Raw genomic sequence first — 6,976 nt, forward strand, 5'->3', positions numbered from 1 at the left:
TCACCCAGCATTGGGTGTGAATCAACAAGGCTTGCAGGTGGAGCGACGTTACTTAGACCACTGCACCTCATGGCAGGTCACAATGCCTGTAACAAGGCACAAAAAATTATTATTCCTAGCGAAAATACCTATCCCCCTACAAATATTTAATGTAATTAATTATAATCCACGTACAGATGTAAGCCTGTACGTAACCTACATACAGGTACCGTAGGTGTTAGGTACTGCGTTGTATACAAACTCTCCAGCTAGCACCCGTTCTAAATATTTCTTCAGAATATTCAATCCTCCTGCTCAGGATATTTTTTCTCCTGCGACGAACTGGGTCAAAATCTACAGATCCTACATCTGTATGTGTTTCTTTAACATCTCCGTTCTCTAGGAACGTTAAAGCGTTTTCGCATCATGATTTCATCTCTATCTTCTGGATTTGTTTCTTCTGTGTTGCTCTTTTTCTTCTCTTTAAAGAGGAAGTACTCTTGGTTATTTAGACTATTTACTAAATATTTGTATGACGTTAATGTGCCCCCCACTCCACCTCTGTTGTGTTGTTTTTCTCTTCCCCCAATCTTTCCTCCCCTCTTTCTCTTGGTTCCTCTCTGCAGTTCTGATTGCTTCTAGATTAACAGATTCAAATGTGTTTCTTATCCAATTAACTTGCTAAAAGCATGCATCCCCCCCCTTTGCTCACTTGTGTGAATGTTACGTGGCATGCTTATGTTGTCGTATTCTATCCTATTCTCAATGACAACAGTGTCCCCATCCGCACACTTTACAGTTCTGAGCAATGTATCCTCCATCCACCATCTCTAATATTTAACACTGTTCTTGCCTGTAAAAACGCTTCTTTTACCTCGCCACACCGGAATGCAATTCTTAACCGGATTTGTTCCTTTCCGTGCGTCACCCTTATGAATCATTTGTACTGTTATTACTATTATTACAATTTAGCTAATTATTATGTATTAGATTTCCACGGACGCTGTTCATTTTTCTTACAAGTTTATTTAATCGTTTCAAAAATGCTTTTAACCTGGCAGATGTTAAACTGAATGAGCAAGGCCTTCTTGGACAAATTGAAAAACAAATGGTGGTACGACAAGGGAAGAGTGCGCAGCGGGGGGAGGTGCCCAAGGTTACAGCCTCTTCAATGTCACCAAATGTACGGGTATCGATCAGAATAGGAGTAATCGGCAAGGCTGTTATTCACTACTCTGCTAACCTATAGGCCCCAACCAAGCCCACTATGGCCCGTACAGAAAACGGGTGTGGCGCTTTTTTCTATTTTATTAGTTGCTAACTGGAATCAAACTGGGTAACCCTTTACTTCTGGGCTAAGGGAGGAAAAGCGCTAGTAACAATGAAGATATTTTTCTGAGAAAAAGACGAGAGTATTTGTTACTGTACGACAGAAGAAGAGAGGAGGAGTGTGAAGCTGATTATTATCCTGATGGTAGTTAAGTACATCCACTGTAGTAAAGCATGTGACGAACCTTCTTCTTTGAGGCAAGTTAGTGTTCTTGTTTCTACAGCAGGGCGTTTATGAGATTATTTTCTTGAATTTTTCCAGAGGCTTTTCTAGGTTTAGGTCTGCTGTGTCTGTGAAAGGACAGAATGTTACAGAAGGGCGTGTATTACATTTCCTCTTGCCTTTTTGATGTCCACAGTGGCAAACATGGTGGAAATTATAATTGCCCTCTTTCACTTAACTACTTTCACTTTTCACTGAAAGTGGATGATAATTTGTTCATTATTTGAGAAGTATATCGATTAAACAGGATCATGCGGTGTCCATGACCGCTAGCACCGAGACTACAGGTTAGCACTCTCAACTGCCTCAAACCTTGGGTGCTCAGGACAGGGCGAGCAGACAGCGTCAGTCTGGAGGATAAGCTTGCAGCAACGTGAGAGATATCTAATGATCAAATGACACCAATGCTTCCAAACTTTTGTCTGTTACCAATACACATACTCTAAACTGTGTGAGTTGTCACCCTGACAGATTCCTTTGGTTGGTCTTAGTCTTCCAGTACCAGTCAAAAGTCTACCTAACCCATGGCCGGCCCTGCCCCGACCTAATGAAACGCTGCCCTAAATGAAGGGTCGGAAATAGGACCTATCTTGGGGTTCAGACCGAGGCATGCGATCAACCGCATGATGGATCGTCTCTTGTCTTTATCTTCTGCTTGCATCTTACACATACACTTGACACATTGTAGAAGACCAGGGGCAGACTGACTTTGAATGTTGTTGACTCTATTTTTCATTCATCTGAGCTAGCAGGACGGAATCTATCAAGCGAGCCACACAAAGCAGCTGCTCGCCTGCAAAGCAATCTGCTTGAATCCTTGTAGAGATGAGAGTAGACTCAGCCATGCTTATATCGCCACCTGCCTATCATTTCTGGTCTTTTCTTTTTAGTATCCTAAAAATGCATGTGTTGGGACTATTACAATGATGCTTCAAATATATTGTAGTTAGTATAACCAACTGAGAAGAGAGTGTAAAACCCAATATTATTCTAGACACACACAGTGGCTAGTTCAGTGAAAGAAAGAGGGGAGTGACGAGCGTGGAGTAACGAGTGACATAAATGTGGCCTACAAGCTCTGGGGAAGGAGAGGAGGAGGTGAGATTGTGGAGACGTGAGAGGGAATAGTGTTGGGTAATCATCAATTATACTACCAGATACAAAGGGGTTAGGCTCCGAAGCTGAATGAGTAGAGTTTGAGGAGTCTTACGTCTTTCCTGCGACGGTAGTTTAAGTCACGGCACTAGACCAGTTGACGAGTCGGGAACGGTTTGTAGAGACGAGATGTATTAGGGTTTGAGGGTGGTGGAGGGAGAGTGTACGATTAAGTAGAGGTAGAGCGATGTTTGTCAGTACAGCCTCCGGAGTGCGAAGATGAGGTTAGGTCAGTGGGAGTTCGGAGATCGAGAGAGCGTCGTGGGGGATTTGTATTGGTGGCGTAAGGGGGTGAGTGGATGTGTAGGAACAGTGATAGTGTGGAGATTTGGGCTGGTGTGCAGTGATCGACGAGTGGAGTTTGAGATGGATGTCCGACAAGATGTGTGACAGACACAGTCATTATTCTTCACCTGTATTTAACTTCACTGTAATCAAATGCCAATGGTGGCTCAGCAATGTTTAGCACCTGTAACACTAAGTGGTAAACTGGGGCCTTTTAATCACACAGCAGGGTGGGATTGAATACAGGAAAAGTGATTGGTCATGGCATTTGTGAAGCTGAGTGCTCTGAAGGAGGAGATGAGTGCGTGATAGGGCTCTGGCTGTTCATGTTTATTACCGAACCATAATAACGTATTTGTAGCGAACACTCCAAGCCTGTTGGTATGATCTATTCGAGCTAGTTCACTGTGCTATAGCACTCTCTGTATCTCCCTCTCTACTTCCTCTGAGGTCGTGGATGATTCAGGCCTATCCTTCAATCTAGTGCCCTCTTTGTAACTTGACAATCATGGGAACATCAATCCCTACAGAGAGTTCCAGAGCCTGATGGATTTTCTAGTGTCTGACTGATAGGATGAACAGCACCACGGATAGCAGACAACGCTGTCGTTTGGTATAAAAGTCAATTACAATTTGAGGGAAAATTGCAAGCTAGACTGTGTCTTCGAAGGCGTGCCATGTGTGATTATGTATTCATAGTGGAAAAGAAATCTAAAAGGACAGATAACACTGTATCCTACGGAGGAGAACTAGCAAGACATTCACTATCGGTGTTACCTACAACGAGCACTGACTAGAGAGTACTTGATAGTCACATACAGACTGACCTAAGTGAGCCAGCTGCGAGCTCGCCTCCCATACTGGTGTGGTGGTTATGTTTGGATCGAGTGGCTGCGGGTCCAGAGAAGGAGCGCAGTGTCGTGGGTGTTGCTAGAGCTGTGGTGTATATGCAGACCTATCTGTAGGTCTCTCTACAGGTTGGCTAGGAGAACCCAAGTGTAGTGGTTGAGCGAAGAATTACTCTCTCAGTGATCCGACTGGATGTGACTGGGAGACGTGAAGCGTGGTGTGGTACTTAACACGGGAGGTCTGACGTGAGGAGGGTAGGACCCTGGAGGTCTCAGTATCTGTATATTACCGCACGACAGACTGGTAGCCTAAGCAGAAATCGACTTACGAGCGCGCGGATTGGGAGTGCGTGAGTGGAGTGATTAGAGTGACTGAGGTGTGGCCGATCGATGCACTGAGGCGTAGGTACCGAGTAGAGTCGACTCTCAGCAGACTAAAGAGCCAACTGGAGTCCGCCTGGACTCATATGCGAACGAGACATAAAATAGGCTAGCGACACTTTGGCTCTCTCCAGAGACAGATAGGCGGAATACTGGAATCATACCAAGATGCCAGATGACTAGTAGAACTCTCTGGTCTTGTCTTCAGTTTTGGTAAGGGACCACTAGGCAGAATTGTCTCAGACTCGCGTATGAGACCGATGGTATCGTTGAGTATTTGGATACGAGGACTGTACATGGACAGCTGATACACTGGTAGAGGTGGTTGGATGGTCTATCCAGTTCGTGACTGGTCGGTACTTCATGGGTATGGATCGGTGGGTGTCCTATCGTTATGGTGTTGTGTGGATAGTGTTGGTAGTGTGTTGTGGATTTGTGTAGTGGGGAATTGTGGGTGTGGGGAACGATCGCTTGCCAACGTCCGGTTGCGTCTATCGGAGCTGAAGTTTCATAAGGAGTCGCCACGGAGTCAAGTCTGATTTATATCCAAACCCTGCTGTGTGAAGGAGCGGTCCAGTGGCGCGGGTCGGTTTTTTGGATGGAAGGAATTCAAGTGTGTGCGTCGGGTGCCGTGTGCGTACGTGGATGAACACCCTGCTCACATATCGTACATCCCTGATTGCGCGTGCGCCGCCGCTGCGTCGCTGGTTGCCTGCGGTGTCCTGCGGTGCTGCTGGCTTTTATGACACCAATCAGAAATGTAAACATGCGGCGTAGACGACGTTCTGCCAGTGCGCTCAGCAGGATCTTCATTGGGGACGACACTACTCGTGATGTGGATGCTAAATCCGAATGGTTGACGGCGTGATGTGTGTTGAGTGTTTGGTCCAGGTAACGGGGTAGTATAGATGGCAGCGGTGATTGAACTGTTAAGTCCGCTGCTAGCTCGCGACGGCGGCTGTCCCCATTCCGATGGCTTTCTCACTCGCTGTGTAGTGTGCGAGGTTGCTCGTGGTAGCGCCCTTCGAGCGACCCATCGTTGGGGGGCGCAGGCCGGTTGTGCCGCGTCTGGACAGATTCTATGATGCTCTTATTGGACTCTGGTGCGTTCAGTGCTGCGAGGAGATCGACTGGTGTGGTTGCAGTTGTATGTGGAAGGTGCAGTGCATCATCAACCGTGTGTGCGGTGATATGGCTGTCTCCAGTGCTGCGTTCCGTCCTTGAGGGATAGTTTTTCCTCTCATATTGTGTGACCTAGATTGACCTACATAACTCTTCGTCAGGCGAATAGGCGCACTCCTCTCAGAAGGAGCTGAGTGTCGATGAAGTCACGTATTGTCCTGAAGAGATATGCGTTAGTATATATGTGCGTATATCTAGTTCGGTTTAATTACTTGTAGAGTTCAAGTGTCTGCACACCGTGCTAACGAGAGAGTAGACAAGTCATGTTCATAATAACATAGTGTGAAGAGTGAGGACACATCGCTGCCCATGGCGGCTTCCGTCGTCCTGGGTGCTGCTTGTAGAGGGGAGGAGGTATACGATGGGCAGATGTTTTAATACATCGTTGTGTGTTGGGGCTATTCGCAACCTTTACCTACTACTCTCGTTCCCCACTACAACTTTCTGTAATTCTGAAACTCAACCGGGTCATATTCAGCATAGAGTTTACCATCTACCAGAAGTAGATCCTGATATATGAGAGTTCCACGCGCTAGTTCAGGCATGCGATTTACAATGCTCTCCTCGAATATCACCTCTCATTGAACTCACACGATTTGTTCAGTAGCTGCATATGCCTTCTCGAAGCGCATATGTGTATCTCCTGCCGCTTCTATCGCGCTCGTGCCTCGTCAGGTGCTTTAACTGTACCAGGGCAATAGATCTGTATTGAAGTTCACGTGTGTCAGCAGGTTTACTGTCCAGAATAGATCTGTATTGAAAGTTACGACTGTTCAACAGGTTTACTGTACCAGAAGTAGATCTGTATGAAATGGTTACGACTGTTCAAATAGTTTACTGTACCAGAATAGATCTGTATTGAAAGTTACGGACTGTTCAGCAGGTTTACTGTTCCAGAATAGATCTGTTGAAAGTTACGACTGTTCAACAGGTTACTGTACCAGTAGATCTGTATTGAAAGTTACGACTGTTCAGCAGGTTTCTGTACCAGAGTAGATCTGTATTGAAAGTTACGATGTTCACAGGTTTACTGTACGAGAGTACTGTATTGAAAGTTACGACTGTTCAGCAGGTTTAACTGTTCCAGAATAGATCTGTATTGAAGTTCGACTGTTCAGCAGGTTTACTGTTACCAGAATAGATCTGTATTGAAAGTTACGACTGTTCAGCAGTTACTGTCCACCAAGTGATCTGTATTGAGTTACGATGCTTCAGCAGGATTCTGTTCCAGAATGATCTGATTGAAGTTCGACTGTCAGCAGGTTTTACTGTACCAGAGTAGATCATATTTGAGTTACGCTTGTTCAGCAGGTTTACTGCTGACCAAGTTACATGTCTCGTTCATGACTTAGAGTTACGACTGTTCAGCAGGTTTACGTGTTCCAGAGTAGATCTGTATTTGAAAGTTACGACTGTTCAGCGAGTTTACTGTACCAGAGTGTAGATCTGTATTGAAAGTTACGGCTGTTCAGCAGGTTTACTTCCAGAGTAGATCTGTATTAGAAGTTACGACTGTTTCAGCAGGTTTAGCTGTACCAGAGTAGATCTGTATTTGAAAAGTTCGGACTGTTACGCGTTTACTGTCTCCAGAAGT

The 6,976-nt window shown here is 45.4% G+C and overlaps 1 long non-coding RNA gene across 1 annotated transcript; it reads left to right on the plus strand.

Annotated features, from left to right (window-relative positions):
- Positions 1–6,106: 6,106 nt before the first annotated feature.
- Positions 6,107–6,755, plus strand: LOC139026473 (uncharacterized). Its single transcript, XR_011478258.1, has 3 exons — positions 6,107–6,178; positions 6,327–6,486; positions 6,735–6,755. It is a non-coding gene; the product is annotated as an uncharacterized lncRNA (long non-coding RNA).
- Positions 6,756–6,976: the final 221 nt, after the last annotated feature.

This window comes from Salvelinus sp. IW2-2015, unplaced genomic scaffold (assembly GCF_002910315.2).
Source record: "Salvelinus sp. IW2-2015 unplaced genomic scaffold, ASM291031v2 Un_scaffold4884, whole genome shotgun sequence".
Taxonomy (NCBI): Eukaryota; Metazoa; Chordata; class Actinopteri; order Salmoniformes; family Salmonidae; genus Salvelinus; species Salvelinus sp. IW2-2015.